The sequence below is a fragment of the Pinus tabuliformis genome, chromosome 6 (genome assembly GCF_031772625.1).
Source record: "Pinus tabuliformis cultivar Carrire ecotype Pingquan chromosome 6, CPIR1, whole genome shotgun sequence".
NCBI classification, from domain to species: domain Eukaryota; kingdom Viridiplantae; phylum Streptophyta; class Pinopsida; order Pinales; family Pinaceae; genus Pinus; species Pinus tabuliformis.
The window spans coordinates 89,115,289-89,134,948 of record NC_142292.1 but is presented as its reverse complement, the minus strand read 5'-3'; positions in this window follow the sequence as shown (position 1 = coordinate 89,134,948).

The following is a 19,660-nucleotide window of genomic DNA, read 5'->3' as shown; positions in this document are numbered from 1 at the left end:
AATCTAAGATCAAATAATGAAGATGTATGCGAGATAGCTCTAAAGTGTAAGTTTTGGGTCGTAGCATAGGTAGAGGCTCTACAGCTGAGTGCACAGAGGCCTAGAAGTCCACAACTGAGTGCGCAGACCCTTGCAGCTGAGTGCACAGGGTGAGTCAAGTCTTTAATCATCTGAAAGCATTAATAAAGAGAAGTTTCTATCATTTCTGCATTTTTATTTCATGTTTATGCATTTGTTATATTGGGTATGAATTTCACCTCTAATGCTTATATGATGTGTGAATGTGTATAATTGTATTGGTTAAGTGAACACAAGTTAGAATACCTATTTATGTGAGGATAATTAAGATTTTTCAATAAGATAAGTAAGATACTTAGTGTAGTTTAGGAGATATTGTTGATCGCTGCCTTAGCAGTGTGGAAGGACTTCATCCCCTCGTTAAGGCTACAAGGAAGTCGATTATAACTGATAGCGAAGGTACTGAAGGGTGGAACAAAGCGCAAAGCGACCTACGCAAAGGCAAGTATCGTTGGAATAAACTGACATCAAAACCATCTCAAGGGTGCAAAACTTGGTTCCAGCATCCCCCCATACTGCTTCGGGTGAGACTTTAGCATGCGCTCCGCGGGTAAATGGAAAATGGGCCAGTAGTGTAGGGATTTGTTTGGCTAACTAATGTTGAACATGGGTCAGGGCCCCATAAGCCAACATGCATCATTTCCCAAGAATCTTCCTTTTACCCCAGTTTACAAGACTGGCACTAATGACCAGTTCATCCCCCACGCTAATCTGCAGAGTTTAGCACTAGGACTAGTGCTGATCAACATTACTGGGCCTTGTCTCGATCACATCGATCCTCTTTCAGCAAGTTTTTTAAATATGGAGTCGAAGCTTCCAAGTCTAGAAGCTTCGTAATGGAATTCTGATAAATGGTTGGGCTAGATGGAGCCAAGGAAGTCAGTTTGGGTTCCTTTCCCCTATTAGGATGGATAAAACCCAAGGGATAAGGCCCCTCCCATGATAAGAGGAACCATCTCCCCTACATCAAAGCTATATAAGCCCCTCCTTTCCCAAGCTGAACTAGTTTTTTGGATGTAGTTTCAGTATTGGTGTTTTTGGAGCTTGAATAATCAACAAGACATCTATAGCTTCTAGCTCTCTAGTTTATGTTTGAGGGGAGAATAGTTTGTTTGGTTTGGTTTGAGACAAAAGGGAAGAAGACTTAAAACTTCCATTGTTGGGGATATCCATGAGATGCTAGAAGAAGTTTGGGAACCCAGATACGTCAAAGGAGACCATCAACGTCAAGGAATTGGTTGTAATCTCTTTCTGAATTTATATGAATACAACTATTGATTGATTTCTTACATTTAAGTGTTATCTTACATTTGATGGCTCAATGTTCCTTGACCTATTAAGTAAGGTGAATGCAATTTGTGTGCTATCACGTTTGTTGTTGTTGTTTGTTTGCTTGTTTTAGGTATTCGAAGGAAGGAAATAGAAAGTATCTGGAGTGAGGAAGCCACTAAGTGGAATAGCATCCTAAGGGGTAGGCCCTCTTGTTTGATTCTAGATTAAGGATTTTTTCCATAGATTGTTTGTTTGTTGCTAGACACGCTCTCTAGGACTAGAAGAATTGTATGTGTCCGCACCGAGAATTTGCCTACACCACAACTTGGCGACTCCATTGGGGAGCCAATCCTTCTATTTGATTAATTTTCATTTTATGGTTTTGTGTGAAATTTTCTAGTATCACCATTTCCCTTTAGTTTTCTCTGCTTTCCTTGGTTTAGTGCTCTAAGTCTGAAATTTATAGTGGCAGGTCTGGTTTTGGCCTTTGAAATTTTTTATTTTTTTCTTGAATCCCTCAATCAACTCTCTTTTTGGCCAAATAGTCGCGCCGATAAGGCCTACCAATGCTAGTTGTAGTCTGTCCAGTCGTGCTGGTCATGCTGATCAGCACTTGTTGTCAGTTAGGCAATCGTGTAGATTCCTATAGGTGAAGATAAGGGTTTCTCCTGGATCATAACCAGTGTGTCTTGCCCTCTTAATTTCTGCCTCTTAGCTCGTTTTTCCTGTGTTCTCCCTGATTGGAAAGCTTCATTGACTTGGTTTATGTGCTTGTTTGGTTTTCATTATTTTACGTGATTTTTTGAGTCTTTGGATGGTTTGTAGCCCTAGGGCATCTAGGTCATCATCCATTCAGCTGTTTGTGTCCTCAGAAACTCAAGTTGTTGGTTAGCTGCTCCATGCATTTTCATTTTTTATTCCTTTTATCGCTTTGATTTCAATTAAACAAGTTTGAAAAGTTTCGTTTGTTCTTCTCTTGATTAAGTGTCTCTTTTTGGGCATAGATTACATTGCTCATCTTGTTCTTGATTGAATCATTGCATCATTGGTTTGGAAGGAATTCTCTTTTCGTGCTTTCCATTTGATTGATGTTGATTGTTTTGAAAAAAATTCATTGAAGTGTTTGTGAAAGATTCATGTTATCATTCCATTGAAAAATACATAATTCTAGTTTGCTGAATCAATATGTTAAATTAGCTAGCATCATTGAAGACTAGTGTCGCATCATCATTTGTATTAAAAAATAAATGAATTCTCTTTACTATTAAAAGGACTAGTTGAAGTGCATTCGATAGGAAGATTCAATGCATTTTGGAGATTTATTAGTGAAAGATTTTATTCTTTGATTATTGCATTGATTATGTGTTCTCTATCTCTCAATTAGTGTTAACTTTCATCAAAGACAAAGATTTCCTTTCTCATATAGCTGCATGTAGGATTTTTTTCAGTTGACAGTGGTAGGGCCTTCTAACTAAAACCTAATTCAATATCAACCGTTAAAATCTATTGAATTAACCTAAGGAAGAATTGAAACTTAACACTTATATTTAGAGGTCTAGGCTAGAGACGTGTTTTGGCGTCTTTAAACCTAGTAGCTATCGTTCGCTTTGGCACTAGACAACACTAGTATGGACTTGTGCTCCCCGTACTATCGAGTATATAAAGGGAGACCCCACTAGGTCTATAATCCTTTATCCATTGGACGTCAAGTTTGCCACCTTGTAAACGTGATACACCGAACACAACGTTTGGGGAGATTTCCTACCTGTACTTCTTTGTTTACCAGGAGGTACTCTGTAGTTCATGGTTACTTGGTAATCCTTTTGCCTAGATCATCCAGAGTAGTCATTTTGGTCTTTTTGACTCTTTAAAATTAAAATATCATCGAGTACTTGTCCTTTCGAGCTCATTCAAACTGAAAGAGACTAGAGTCACCTTTTTCCCTTTTCTCAACTCTTAAAACATGAAAAGGCAAAGTTTTTTTTCAGTGTTTTAAAATTAACTTCCCACATCCTGGTTAAAGTTATCTTCCTTATTAATTCTTTTAGGTCGATTCCAATGGCAACATTCCCAAAGTCTAACACTCAGGGCGATTCCCCTCGGATTGGAATCCTAGTCCTTTTCCTTCGTTTGGAAATGCTGGTGCTACTTATATGGAAATTTTGTCCCTCCCTGGGTTAACCATTGGTTTACCTATCTGGTTATTTTAAACCTTGGTGGTCCCAAGATTCCTGACCCCTGCCTAGCCATCTCCTTCATTTGAACCACATCACGTTGATTCTAAGGTTGACCTCTCACCTTATTCCCCTATTTCTTCACCCTCCTCTTCTACTTCGCCTGGTGAAAGTTTGAAATCCAGTAACCAGGAGGCTAAGAAGAAGAAAAAGAAGATGAAGAAAGATAAGTGAGAGGCCAACCATACAGTTGTTACTCCAAATGCACCTCTCGTAGACAAACCTTTTGATCCTCCATGAAATGTAAAATTCCCTTACAGGATATGTAAGGGTGACCATCTCCTTCGAGATTGTCCTCGCATTCCCAGAGTACTAGAGATATGGTCTCAAGACTTGAATTGACCATCCCCGTCGACCTCTAGAGATCATGTCGATGCTATACCTTCAGCTAATGATGGTAAGAAAAAGGGAAATATTAGATTCCCTTGTATGTTATGTGAAGGGAAGCATCTTCTTCACCTTTGTCCTCTTATGGATAAAGCTTCCACAATTTTGGAAAACCTTACAGCTCCTCAACCCCAACTTCTTGTTAGTTATCATAGGCTTTCTCCTAACCGTCTCCTAGTTGGTAAATAGATTAGCTTGGATTCATCTCTTTCCCATCCTGTTCTTCTTGGGAATGACTCTCTTGTGTCTGTTCCTGACCAACCATTTGTCAAAAAGAGTGTTGACTTGGCTCTGCCTTCAGTTGTTCACTCTGTTCCCGAAGAGAGTGGTGATCATACTACTCATGTTCTTCTCATATCCTCATATTCTCATGAATTGAAGAGTGACCCTCCTGTCCCGACTGTTCAGGAGAGTCCTCCTCCTACTCCTGCAGAGTATGGGGGAAATCATATGATATCCCCACCAAGTAGTTCTATCATTTCTTTTGATTGGAGTAAATTGATTTCCTTCCACCTTCCATATTATGTGCCTTTCCAAATCACAATACAAGCCTATAATATGGTAGTACATGGCACTATATTAGATGAAGGTGCGTCTGTTAGCATCATGTCTTCTATTACTTTGAAAGATTTTGGTTCCCCACAGCTTGTGCCTGTCACCAAGAATCTATTGGCTTTCAACGGAGGAACCAATCAACCCTTAGGGATCCTTCCAAAATTCCCTATTACTTTGTGAGGAAATAACATCTATATAAACATGATGGCAGTCCAAGGTCCCTTAGATTTCAATCTTCTCCTTGGACGCGACTTTGTTTATGTTGGGAGCTCTTATTTCTTCACTTTTCCACATGCTTTGTTTTCTGCACGAAGGGAGAATTGTGACTATTGATAAACTATTGTTCATTGGTCCCCAGGTGCCTCTTTTACAACCATCATCCCCTATTGGCTCTTGTTTTCCAGTAGTACCTTCCCCACCACAGGTCAATTATGTGGCTACCTATTCCGTCTCCGCATCTTCTATTGATCACAAAAATGGTATTCTACATTATGTACTGGGGGCATTGGAACCCGATCTGTCTTTGGTACCAAATGACATGTATTCCTCCCAGAGCGTGGTTCTTCCATCTAGTGAATACCTCTTGGGAGCCATGTTCTCTTATGTGTCATGAACAGATTTCGTGAGGATATTTCCTGGTCTTGTGTCAACCTCATTAAAAAATGAAACAAGGAGTCACGAGGGTGGTTCCTTGTCTTGTGACAACCTCGTTAAAAAATGAATCAAGGAGTGCGAGCATAGTTCCTTGTCTTGTGTGAAGCTCATTCAAAAATGAAACAATGGTCTCAAGGATAGTTATTTTACTGTGTCAAACTCATTAAAAAATGAAGCACCTCCCTTTTCCAAATCAAGCCTTTGATTAAGATCTCGTAGAATCCCAACCGAGTCTTGCCTAGATCTCGAAAGTGAACCTTCATTCCCTTCACTTAGTTGAATGAAATGAAGTTTGAGGGGCATGTACCTCGAATTGAGTCATTATTCCAGGGGCATGAAAACTTATCTCAAGCATATTTTTTCATTTCAAGCTTGTGTAAACATGAAACTAAATCCAAGTAGAGTTCTCCATGGTTCAAGCTTGTGTAAAAATGAACCCATGCTTGATTTACATCTCGTGATTGCCGTTTTAATCCGTTGATTTCTACTTGATGAGCCTTGGTTGTTTTATTCCATCACGACCATCTCTTTGGTTGACCATATGCTTTCACTTTTTTTTTTTACCTTTCCCGAGGAACCGCAACAATGAGTGGTTTTATTAGCCAGCCTCTTAACCTTTACATGTTTTGAGTAGTTCTTCCATTGTCGGAACTAGTTGCCACCCTTTATACCACTCGTTCCTCTAGAAGGAGTCACCTTTAAGCTCTTTTCTAACTCGTAAAATATGAAAAGGTTTCCGAGTAGTTTTTCCATTTTTTGACTCATTAAAGAGAATAAGAACGGGGGGTCTACTTTTAGCTCTTTTTCGACTCTTAAAACATGAAAATATTGCCGAGCTCTTGTCATTTTTGAACTCATTAAAGGTTGCGAAACATCGTTTACCCAATATACGTTTACCCCTTTTTTTGAGCTGGGATGAACTATTTAAAAAAAAGGTTCTCCTTGACTAAAATGGTCAAGTTGTTATCTCAAGTATTATTTTCTACCTTTTCAGGCTTGAGAGACACCAATGTATGAAAAGGGACCATGCGGAGTTTTCTTTTCTGTGTCTTTTTCAAACTCTCTAAACATGAAAAAGATATTGATTTACACCTTTGTCAAAATCATTAAAACATTAAATGACATCGGATTCATCACCATGATGAACATGAGCTTCTCCTTCCTAGGGATACTAGGATGGACTTATATTACAAGCATATGCTATCCCCGTCAAGCTTGTGTAAAAATAAATGGGGTACTCACCAAAAATGGTGAGGGAAAATTGGAATTATTTCATCAGTTGTATTCACTTGAGGCAGTCTGTCGCTCTTGAACATCAAAACTCATCTATTGTTCAGGTTGGGTTTTTGGACATCCTCACTCTATCGCTTGCCTCAATGGGTTTTGGGTTATCCATTTTAAACCTCTCATATGATCTCTACCATGTCACCATGACCTTTGATCCTATGATGTCAAATGCTACCAAACTCTAGAGGCATGTCATCCATATGTTCAAAAGAAGTCTTCCTACCTGTACATTGTTTGATCATCTTGGCTTACTCTCATTCATTGTGTTCTCGTTTCGTGTCGATGATGAAGGATTCATTATGACCTTCCTTTGGCGGATTTCTTCCTGTCAACTTCAGCTCATTATCTAGGAAGTTTATCTAGAAACTCATTTCCAGTACCTTAGAGCTTGCATGCCTCAATGGAAATTTCTTCACACTCGACAACAGGTTCTCATCATTGGCCTTCGATCGAATTATTTCATGGGTGTTCGACTTCAGTCCCTTTATTCACATTCAGTGGAATGCGCTATTGGTTGTTGGCATTATGATTCAAGTGTTGTCCTTGATGGCAACTCACTCAGAGGTTGGTACAGGTGCTCAGAGACTGGTACAGGTGATGGCAACTTAACTAGTGGACAGATCTCAGTACAGCAGGACAAGAAAGAGATATACGCAGGTTCAGCAAGGAGAATCAGCGTGTACACGCAGGTTGGCTTCAGTAAAAGCGCGTACATGTGAAAACGTACCTTTGGTCAGTGGCAGTTAGTCCTTGGAAGTTGTGCCTATGGTTTTGGACCATGGTGTCTCGACGGACGTGTCGATCCCTAGTTTCGAGGTTGATGGTATTGTGTTACTATGGTTTTGGCTCTTGGTATTGAGCAAGGCCTAAGGCTATATAAGGAGAAGATCACTAGGCCACAGATAGCAAGTGTGAGTGATGAAGATCTGAGAAAGTGTGTGATCCAAGTGCTGGTTATGGGTTGGTGATCTGAACCAAGGTTTCACCCATGTGGAGGATGATGAATGATGGAACGAGATCTCAAGGCTTGGAATGATTATCTTCATATGGTTTGACTCTGGATAGACTAGATCTACTGACGCATGTTTATTATTATGATCTGGGTATGTTTTGATGTCTGATATAGCTGCAGAGTTTTAAGGTTGAATTTATAGATCTGTACGCGAGTTGGTTTTGGTAAAAGAGCGTATACATGCAGGTTGGTTTCATCCAAGTAGCGTATACAATGTGAAGTATGATATTTGAATATGGAGCTGGATCTGGTTGTTGCTATGATTGTCTGGTTATTGTTGATAGGGTTACAGTGATTCAGAATTGGGTGTTTCAGTGATTAATGATGCAGGTTGTACTACAATGATGATTGTCTTATGGATCCAGTATGAAAATGTATGAAACGTGGTCCCGGGTAGCTCGTAGGCCGGCACCTACGTACTGGTAAACATATCAGCCAGTACAAGAGCCAGGGGGTTGTAGCTCCCTTCCACTAGCAGCTGGAAAACGAGTAAAGAAGCATTCTGTAGGTAGGCACCTACGTACTAGTAAATGGATCGGCTAGTACAAGAGCTAAGAGGGTTGTAGCCCTCTGCAGGTTGCAGCCTGCGTGCTGGTAAATGACTGCACCAGTGCATTGTAAAAGAAGTTTCTTATTAAAGAAGAAAGAGACGAATTGCAGCAGGTGGTTTTCACCCACATTGGGTTTCCACCTTATATCATGGTGTTCATGTGTGTGGCTCTTGTGTGATGCTCTGTTCTGTTATTCTGCACCTGTTTACTGTTAATATGCTTAATAATGATCTGATGCATTTACTGAAGATTAAGCTAACTGAATTATAAGATCTCTGGATATACGCGAGTTTCATTAGACACAGTAGCGTGTACACGCGGGTTTACTTAATTGAAGTAGCGTATATGTTTCTGAGCATGAAATTGAAAAAGTTTGATTGATCTGATAATACTGATTCACCCCCCCCTCTCAGTATTATTTCCAACAATTGGTATCAGAGCAGGTCCTTCAGAGAAGCTTGATCGCTTGAAGGAGATTCGTAGAACAATGGGGAAGAAAGCACGTCAGAAGAAGAAGACAGCTCAAAGGAAAAATGACAACCTGCCGTTGAGTGGAAGCAAGTGTTCAGATCCTGAAGCATCTCAGATTGAAGATGGACAAGAAAATGAAGCATCAGATCAAATCATAGATCAACAAGATCTACCTAGCAAAAGGGAGAATGCCCTCAAGGAAGAAATCATCAGATTAGAAGATCAGTTAGAATGTGCCTCCAGAATTCGAGAAATGCTGCTAGCACTGAATAAAGAGCAAGAAAAGGAGATCCTCAAACTAAGGCATCAGTTGGATGAAGGAAGGACAGCTGAAGAGACCTTGGAGAAGCAATGTCTTGAAAAGGAAGAACAACATCAAGTTGAGGTAAATATCCTGAAAGGTAAAATAGAAGAAAAGGATAAGCTTTTACGATTTCAAGATAGTACTAAAGTCTTGGATGATATTCTTCATAGTCAAAGATCTCCTGCTATCAAGACTGGTCTTGGTTTTCATGAATATGGTGAAGGTGAATCTAGTTCACAAGGTGAGGCAAGAAACTCTAATGAGAAATCTGAAATGCTCAAGGAACAACCAAGGAAAGAAATTCCTCAAGGAAGATCCTTTACTCCTAACTATGGACGTGATAGACGATTATTTCCTCCGCTGAATAATGTTGAATGTTATGTATGTCATAATCTTGGACATGTTGCAGCCAGATGCAGAAGTAGAATGGTTCAAGAAAGATCATCGCATCCCAAGTATTTCAGAGGGTATTGCTTTGCCTGCAATGCATATGGACACAAAGCAATTGATTGTGATAGAAGGAACATGAAAAATATAAGGTGTTATACATGCAACAACTATGGGCATAAAGCAAGGGAATGCAGGAGCAGATTTCAAAATTCAAGACAAGGGGACCATACATCATCACAGTTGCAGGAATTGAAGAAGACAGAGACAGAAAGGTGTGGGACAACTCAGTCAGCTGACATAACAGACACAGGGGAATCTGAAAGTGATGAGATTCAGTATTCCATCCTGCATACGCTGAGATAATGAAGACAAGTCGCGTATATACGCGAGTTACAGGCTGCAAAGTCGCGTATATGGAGAAAGGGCAGCAGAACAGACCCAGGTTCAGTCATGGTTGGCTCAGGCTCAGGGGGAGCAGAACAGACTCAGGAAATGGTTCAGACATGGTTGGCTCACACTCAGGGGGAGAATATTCTTCAAATAATGCATTGTTGGCATTATGGTTAGAAGTTGTTGATAAAGTCTATGAAGCTAAATGATACATCTTACTGTTTAGGAATGGGATTGCAGGCTAATGTCTTTTGGTACAGATCATGATGCTGTTGGTGGCTTTCATAAGTCTTGGTCTAGATATTTCGTCTCTATGTCATGTATCTCTTGTGATATCTCTTTTTATGGTGTCAAGGTCATGTAACGGCCTATGTTGGTTTCCCCACTATGCCTGGGATGAATGATGAATGTATGTTGAGTCTTTTGGTGATAGGAAGGTCTTCTATGATGTATAAGTCCTTGTTCTTCTTGAAGAACATCTTTTGCAGATCTTGCCTACAGTCAAGGGGAGCATGAACAGCACAATTCAGCAAGAGCAGGATGGATAGATTGGTACACTTTGGCATACACAAAGGGGGAGCACATTTGGAGATTTCAGCATGTACTCAGGGGGAGTATGGACAGCAGTATGGACAGGAGAGGGTATACCAAAGAAGAGAATATCTTGGTCCACCCTTTGCCCTTGATGTCAAAGGGGGAGAGTGACTTGGTGTGGTGGTTGCCATCAAGTCCAAAGGGGGAGATTGTTGGCATTATGATTCAAGTGTTGTCCTTGATGGCAACTCACTCAGAGGTTGGTACAGGTGCTCAGAGACTGGTACAAGTGATGGCAACTTAACTAGTGGACAGATCTCAGTACAGCAGGACAAGAAAGAGATATACGCAGGTTCAGCAAGGAGAATCAGCGTGTACACGCAGGTTGGCTTCAGTAAAAGCGCGTACATGTGAAAACGTACCTTTGGTCAGTGGCAGTTAGTCCTTGGAAGTTGTGCCTATGGTTTTTGACCATGGTGTCTCGTCGGACGTGTCGATCCCTAGTTTCGAGGTTGATGGTATTGTGTTACTATGGTTTTGGCTCTTGGTATTGAGCAAGGCCTAAGGCTATATAAGGAGAAGATCACTAGGCCACAGATAGCAAGTGTGAGTGATGAAGATCTGAGAAAGTGTGTGATCCAAGTGCTGGTTATGGGTTGGTGATCTGAACCAAGGTTTCACCCATGTGGAGGATGATGAATGATGGAACGAGATCTCAAGGCTTGGAATGATTATCTTCATATGGTTTGACTCTGGATAGACTAGATCTACTGACGCATGTTTATTATTATGATCTGGGTATGTTTTGATGTCTGATATAGCTGCAGAGTTTTAAGGTTGAATTTATAGATCTGTACGCGAGTTGGTTTTGGTAAAAGAGCGTATACACGCAGGTTGGTTTCATCCAAGTAGCGTATACAATGTGAAGTATGATATTTGAATATGGAGCTGGATCTGGTTGTTGCTATGATTGTCTGGTTATTGTTGATAGGGTTACAGTGATTCAGAATTGGGTGTTTCAGTGATTAATGATGCAGGTTGTACTACAATGATGATTGTCTTATGGATCCAGTATGAAAATGTATGAAACGTGGTCCCGGGTAGCTCGTAGGCCGGCACCTACGTACTGGTAAACATATCAGCCAGTACAAGAGCCAGGGGGTTGTAGCTCCCTTCCACTAGCAGCTGGAAAACGAGTAAAGAAGCATTCTGTAGGTAGGCACCTACGTACTAGTAAATGGATCGGCTAGTACAAGAGCTAAGAGGGTTGTAGCCCTCTGCAGGTTGCAGCCTGCGTGCTGGTAAATGACTGCACCAGTGCATTGTAAAAGAAGTTTCTTATTAAAGAAGAAAGAGACGAATTGCAGCAGGTGGTTTTCACCCACATTGGGTTTCCACCTTATATCATGGTGTTCATGTGTGTGGCTCTTGTGTGATGTTCTGTTCTGTTATTCTGCACCTGTTTACTGTTAATATGCTTAATAATGATCTGATGCATTTACTGAAGATTAAGCTAACTGAATTATAAGATCTCTGGATATACGCGAGTTTCATTAGACACAGTAGCGTGTACACGCGGGTTTACTTAATTGAAGTAGCGTATATGTTTCTGAGCATGAAATTGAAAAAGTTTGATTGATCTGATAATACTGATTCACCCCCCCCCTCTCAGTATTATTTCCAACAATTGGTATCAGAGCAGGTCCTTCAGAGAAGCTTGATCGCTTGAAGGAGATTCGTAGAACAATGGGGAAGAAAGCACGTCAGAAGAAGAAGACAGCTCAAAGGAAAAATGACAACCTGCCGTTGAGTGGAAGCAAGTGTTCAGATCCTGAAGCATCTCAGATTGAAGATGGACAAGAAAATGAAGCATCAGATCAAATCATAGATCAACAAGATCTACCTAGCAAAAGGGAGAATGCCCTCAAGGAAGAAATCATCAGATTAGAAGATCAGTTAGAATGTGCCTCCAGAATTCGAGAAATGCTGCTAGCACTGAATAAAGAGCAAGAAAAGGAGATCCTCAAACTAAGGCATCAGTTGGATGAAGGAAGGACAGCTGAAGAGACCTTGGAGAAGCAATGTCTTGAAAAGGAAGAACAACATCAAGTTGAGGTAAATATCCTGAAAGGTAAAATAGAAGAAAAGGATAAGCTTTTACGATTTCAAGATAGTACTAAAGTCTTGGATGATATTCTTCATAGTCAAAGATCTCCTGCTATCAAGACTGGTCTTGGTTTTCATGAATATGGTGAAGGTGAATCTAGTTCACAAGGTGAGGCAAGAAACTCTAATGAGAAATCTGAAATGCTCAAGGAACAACCAAGGAAAGAAATTCCTCAAGGAAGATCCTTTACTCCTAACTATGGACGTGATAGACGATTATTTCCTCCGCTGAATAATGTTGAATGTTATGTATGTCATAATCTTGGACATGTTGCAGCCAGATGCAGAAGTAGAATGGTTCAAGAAAGATCATCGCATCCCAAGTATTTCAGAGGGTATTGCTTTGCCTGCAATGCATATGGACACAAAGCAATTGATTGTGATAGAAGGAACATGAAAAATATAAGGTGTTATACATGCAACAACTATGGGCATAAAGCAAGGGAATGCAGGAGCAGATTTCAAAATTCAAGACAAGGGGACCATACATCATCACAGTTGCAGGAATTGAAGAAGACAGAGACAGAAAGGTGTGGGACAACTCAGTCAGCTGACATAACAGACACAGGGGAATCTGAAAGTGATGAGATTCAGTATTCCATCCTGCATACGCTGAGATAATGAAGACAAGTCGCGTATATACGCGAGTTACAGGCTGCAAAGTCGCGTATATGGAGAAAGGGCAGCAGAACAGACCCAGGTTCAGTCATGGTTGGCTCAGGCTCAGGGGGAGCAGAACAGACTCAGGAAATGGTTCAGACATGGTTGGCTCACACTCAGGGGGAGAATATTCTTCAAATAATGCATTGTTGGCATTATGGTTAGAAGTTGTTGATAAAGTCTATGAAGCTAAATGATACATCTTACTGTTTAGGAATGGGATTGCAGGCTGATGTCTTTTGGTACAGATCATGATGCTGTTGGTGGCTTTCATAAGTCTTGGTCTAGATATTTCGTCTCTATGTCATGTATCTCTTGTGATATCTCTTTTTATGGTGTCAAGGTCATGTAACGGCCTATGTTGGTTTCCCCACTATGCCTGGGATGAATGATGAATGTATGTTGAGTCTTTTGGTGATAGGAAGGTCTTCTATGATGTATAAGTCCTTGTTCTTCTTGAAGAACATCTTTTGCAGATCTTGCCTACAGTCAAGGGGAGCATGAACAGCACAATTCAGCAAGAGCAGGATGGATAGATTGGTACACTTTGGCATACACAAAGGGGGAGCACATTTGGAGATTTCAGCATGTACTCAGGGGGAGTATGGACAGCAGTATGGACAGGAGAGGGTATACCAAAGAAGAGAATATCTTGGTCCACCCTTTGCCCTTGATGTCAAAGGGGGAGAGTGACTTGGTGTGGTGGTTGCCATCAAGTCCAAAGGGGGAGATTGTTGGCATTATGATTCAAGTGTTGTCCTTGATGGCAACTCACTCAGAGGTTGGTACAGGTGCTCAGAGACTGGTACAGGTGATGGCAACTTAACTAGTGGACAGATCTCAGTACAGCAGGACAAGAAAGAGATATACGCAGGTTCAGCAAGGAGAATCAGCGTGTACACGCAGGTTGGCTTCAGTAAAAGCGCATACATGTGAAAACGTACCTTTGGTCAGTGGCAGTTAGTCCTTGGAAGTTGTGCCTATGGTTTTGGACCATGGTGTCTCGACGGACGTGTCGATCCCTAGTTTCGAGGTTGATGGTATTGTGTTACTATGGTTTTGGCTCTTGGTATTGAGCAAGGCCTAAGGCTATATAAGGAGAAGATCACTAGGCCACAGATAGCAAGTGTGAGTGATGAAGATCTGAGAAAGTGTGTGATCCAAGTGCTGGTTATGGGTTGGTGATCTGAACCAAGGTTTCACCCATGTGGAGGATGATGAATGATGGAACGAGATCTCAAGGCTTGGAATGATTATCTTCATATGGTTTGACTCTGGATAGACTAGATCTACTGACGCATGTTTATTATTATGATCTGGGTATGTTTTGATGTCTGATATAGCTGCAGAGTTTTAAGGTTGAATTTATAGATCTGTACGCGAGTTGGTTTTGGTAAAAGAGCGTATACACGCAGGTTGGTTTCATCCAAGTAGCGTATACAATGTGAAGTATGATATTTGAATATGGAGCTGGATCTGGTTGTTGCTATGATTGTCTGGTTATTGTTGATAGGGTTACAGTGATTCAGAATTGGGTGTTTCAGTGATTAATGATGCAGGTTGTACTACAATGATGATTGTCTTATGGATCCAGTATGAAAATGTATGAAACGTGGTCCCGGGTAGCTCGTAGGCCGGCACCTACGTACTGGTAAACATATCAGCCAGTACAAGAGCCAGGGGGTTGTAGCTCCCTTCCACTAGCAGCTGGAAAACGAGTAAAGAAGCATTCTGTAGGTAGGCACCTACGTACTAGTAAATGGATCGGCTAGTACAAGAGCTAAGAGGGTTGTAGCCCTCTGCAGGTTGCAGCCTGCGTGCTGGTAAATGACTGCACCAGTGCATTGTAAAAGAAGTTTCTTATTAAAGAAGAAAGAGACGAATTGCAGCAGGTGGTTTTCACCCACATTGGGTTTCCACCTTATATCATGGTGTTCAGGTGTGTGGCTCTTGTGTGATGTTCTGTTCTGTTATTCTGCACCTGTTTACTGTTAATATGCTTAATAATGATCTGATGCATTTACTGAAGATTAAGCTAACTGAATTATAAGATCTCTGGATATACGCGAGTTTCATTAGACACAGTAGCGTGTACACGCGGGTTTACTTAATTGAAGTAGCGTATATGTTTCTGAGCATGAAATTGAAAAAGTTTGATTGATCTGATAATACTGATTCACCCCCCCCTCTCAGTATTATTTCCAACATTGGTACCTTGAGATCCATTGTCATTATTGGTGGTTTCTCTCACACTTGTTAACGGTTCACATCATTGATCAGTAATCAAGCGACCTTCTAGCATGTTGGACTTCAACACATGTATTCACATGTTAGAATTTGTGCTTTGACCAGGTCGTGTTGGAGCACAAGACCCTGGGCTTAGATTACAAAAGTACAAATTGCGAGGGGTAATGAGTCATTCATGATTATATACATGATTCTTTAGAAGAATGGTTGCACCCATGTCATGGATCTATTTCATATGATCCCTCCAGTCGAATGGGTGTGTCCATGCCGAGGATCCATGCACATGATCTTTTTCTTGATGGATAGCTACGCCTATACCATGGATTCATGTATTGTTATATGCCTCTAGTGTTTATCGGGCATGGCTATCAGATTTTAGATATGTACATGTATGCTTTCTTACATGTTTTTCGATGGCGGGCTTCAATTCCCCACATCTACTTGTAAAGCATTTCACCCTTCACTCTAGTTCGGCCTTCACGCTTTAAGGGACATCTATTACACAAAATTTTGTCATTGTCCCTGTACTCCCCATTCCATGATCTTGGAGGACCTCTATAGTGACCCTCATGTGTTTTTCCATCATGAAGAAACTCCCATTATGTCCCTCTTCATGAGCAGAACATTTCCCTTTTGCATCATTTCCCAAGAATCTTCCTTTTACCCCAGTTTACAAGACCAACACTAATGACCAATTCATCCCCCGTGCCAGTCTGCAAAGTTTAACACTGGGACTAGTGTCAATCAATTCTACTGAGCCTTGTCTCAGTTGCGCCGATCCTCTTTTGGCAAGTTTTTTAAATATGGAGTTGAAGCTTCCAGGTCTAGAAGCTTTGTAACAGAAGTTCAGTAAATGGTTGGGATGGATGGAGCCGAGGAAGTCAGTTTGGGTTCCTTTCCCCTATTAGGATGGAACAAATCCAAGAGATAAGGCCTCTCCCATGATAAGAGGAACCATCTCCCCTCCATCAAAGCTATATAAGCCCCTCCTTTCCCAAGATGAACTAGCTTTTTGGATGTAGTTTCAGTATTGGTATTTTTGGAGCTTGAATAATCAACAAGACATCTATAGCTTGTAGCTCTCTAGTTTATGTTTGATGGAGAATAGTGTGTTTGGTTTGGTTTGAGACTAAAGGGAAGAAGCCTTAAAACTTCCATTGTTGGGGCTATCCATGAGATCATAGCAGAAGTGTGGGAACCTGGATACGTCGAAGGACACCAACAACCTCAAGGCATTAATTGTAATCTCTTTCTAAACTTATATGAATACAATTATTGATTGATTTCCTACATTGAAGTGTTATCTTACATTTGATGGCTTAATGTTCCTTGACCTATTAAGTAAGGTGAATGCAATTTGTATGATATCATGTTTGTTGTTGTTGTTTGTTGGCTTGTTTTAGGTATTCGAAGGAAGGAAACAGAAAGTAGCTAGAGTGAGGAAGCATGATCATCACCAAGCGGAATAGCATTCTAAGAGGTAGGCCCTCTTATTTGGTTCTAGCTTAAGGAAGTTTTCCATAGATTGTTTGTTTGTGGCTAGACCCACTCTCTCGAGCTAGAGGAATTATCTGTGTCTGCACCGAGAATTTACCTACACCACAGGCCCATTTACAAAAATTCTCAATCTTCTTCAACAAATCACTAAGACACTTCCACTACAACTATATCACTTTAAAACTCACTTCTTGCATACATTTACAATTTTGTTGTCACTGCAACTATTGTAATTGAGTTTCCTCCTTTGACATAAACCAATGTGCCATTGGTTTGTCCTATGTCAAACTTCTACTAGTCTCAAACTTGTTCTCATAAAACATAGACTCATCACACTGTCGCCCTAATCATCAAGTTTGTTTCAAATCAGGTTCCAAAAATACATCTTTCAACCTTTGAAGAATCCTTTGACTTTATTCAATATTTTTCTTCAATCAGGTCTACTACATGCATAACTCAAATATTTGTGACAAGCTCAAGCTCAACCTTATTTTGTAGCCAAAAACATCCTTATGCAATGGTTTTCACATGATTATATTACTTACTTCTACAATTTTTTATATAAGTAGCTCTCTGCCTGTGTACAGGGACCGTTAGTGGCCCAACTAACTCTCTGTTTACATTGAAACAGAGCGTTAGTCTCCCATTTCCATGTTTTCCAGAAGATTCTGTGGACCAAAAGGGGGGAACTTGTCTCAGGGCCTAAAGTAAGATATGCAACAGTATTATGTTAACAAATTTGGTGTCTTGAAAAATTATTTTTTTAAGAAAATGTTTTAGTTTTTCTCTCTTAAAAGACTTTTTTTTTTGAAAGAAAGACTGATAAATTGTATTGGTCCTTCTGTCGAAATAGTTGTAAGTTGCTTCATTTTGGTTTTTAGTGGTTGTTAGGAAATATTGGGAAAAGAATATTTCGGTTATGCAAGTGTTGAATGGCTTTAGATGCATGGACGAATCCATGAATATGTGAAAATATGAATGTGTATAATAAGACTTGTTTGCATAAGAAATTGAAAAAAAAAAATTAGAGCATTGTTCTGCATGGTTTATTGAGTCAAGAGTCTCACCATATTCATACGTCAACACCCCTATCGAAGACAAATAATCAAGTACACTAAAATTTACATTAAAATCAATCAGTTACTCTTTTGAGCAAACCAAGATTAGCTAGATTAGGACCTTGGGATAAGCATGTGAGTGAACTGTCCAAGGTTGAAAACCAAAACTAGTGTCATTAATGAGTGAAAAATCCTTCTGCACTCATATTATCAGGGCCACTCCACTAACAACGGAGCGAAATACGAGACAGCATCGGACTGTAATTGAAGGTAGCCCACCTTCTCTTACAAATCCTTTGGGCATTTTTTGTATTGGGGGTCCCTTCGGGGATTTCAGAACTGAGTCGGGGACTCAGGTATCCTGCCCACACAGCATGTTGTCTACAACTATGTCCCCCCTTGTTGTTGGGAAAAGTATACAATACGGAATGACCCTATCCCACTCTAAGGGTGATAGTACCTCAGCAACAATCAAAGCAAAGCTATTCGAGATTACTTCTTTATGAGATGTAAGAGAGAGGAGGAAGAGATCCACTAACCGATGTCTTCCGCTAATGATTGATCCAATCTTCTCTCTTTGCTGCTTGCTCCCAGCTCCTTTCTCTTTCACTAACCCAGCTACACCAAGATCCTGCAAAATAACAAGAGAGGGAAACTACAAGAAGCATACATTCATAATTGATTCAAGGATTAGAATAAATCAAATACACAAGTATAACAACACATCATTGAGACACATGCATATAGAAGAACCTCAAATGCTTTATTAATGGAAGAAGTAAAGTTCAGGAAGCAATACAACCATAAAAGGCCCAATCCAGCATCACCTCCCAGCAGAAAGAAATCTCCTCTTCACCTCCTTCAAGCAAATCACCCAATAGTTCTATACTCAAACCAACAACACTTCCTTACATTCACAAGATTCCAGCCTCCCTAGACCTCATGAGAGAGCTCTATATATAGGAGTTTTGGAGAAAGGATGAGTCAGCTTGTAGCTGGCATGAAGCTGACTAGTGTCCTTTCCCACTTCAGTTATTCTTCAGTTCTTGAGACCACTTGGAGGTTCTTGCTTCCACTTGGAGATCTGGACCCTCTTACTCATCACCAGTCAAAGTCTCTGATCCAAGTGTCATTTTGGAAGCTTCCTGGGCATTGACACCTTGAGGAATGACTGTGCCACTTGGCCAAACTCGCCCAGCGCAAGTAGCCTTCTTTGCAGTTGACATTCAGCACAGGTACACAGTGGAGCAGTTGACATTCAGCGCAGATGCTCAGTGGAGCAGTTGACATGATCCATAATTAGCTTGTTTTTGAGTGTTTTCAGGTGGAGAACTGATATTCAGTGCTGTGGTTTGCTGACCTTGTTCCTCTAGGGGCAGGAACAACATGTTTAGGGACTTTGGATCCCTCAGATTATGGACATTTCATGCTTCATGCTGTAAGGCACAAAAATGTCTATAACAGTTGCCCCCTAAAGTATGAGGTCGTTTATCGGGTGAAATGCTTTATCAGGAGGATCCGAAGTTCATTCAATCGCTGAGAGGTGACCTGTAATAAAATACAATACAATACATTATTTTTCATTCTGCTTTCATGATCTAGATGAGGCGGGCATTCCCATGCTCAGCTTTATAAATTCATTTTGGTACATAGAACAGAGGATCGTCTGATGGTAGACTGATAATTCTCTGCTGAAATTATCATCCTTTGAGTAGGATGATCATCTGCTGCAATGATGTACATGTCAAATGTCTTTATATTTCCTGAATATATATCGCAGCCCGGATGGATGAAACTAGATCCGGGGTCTTCAAACTCGTTCGATCTTCACTCTAAGTACAATTCGATCCATGTGAGAATTGCGCTGAAGTCGAACATGGAAAGACATCGCTTGATTACGGTCAATAATGTAA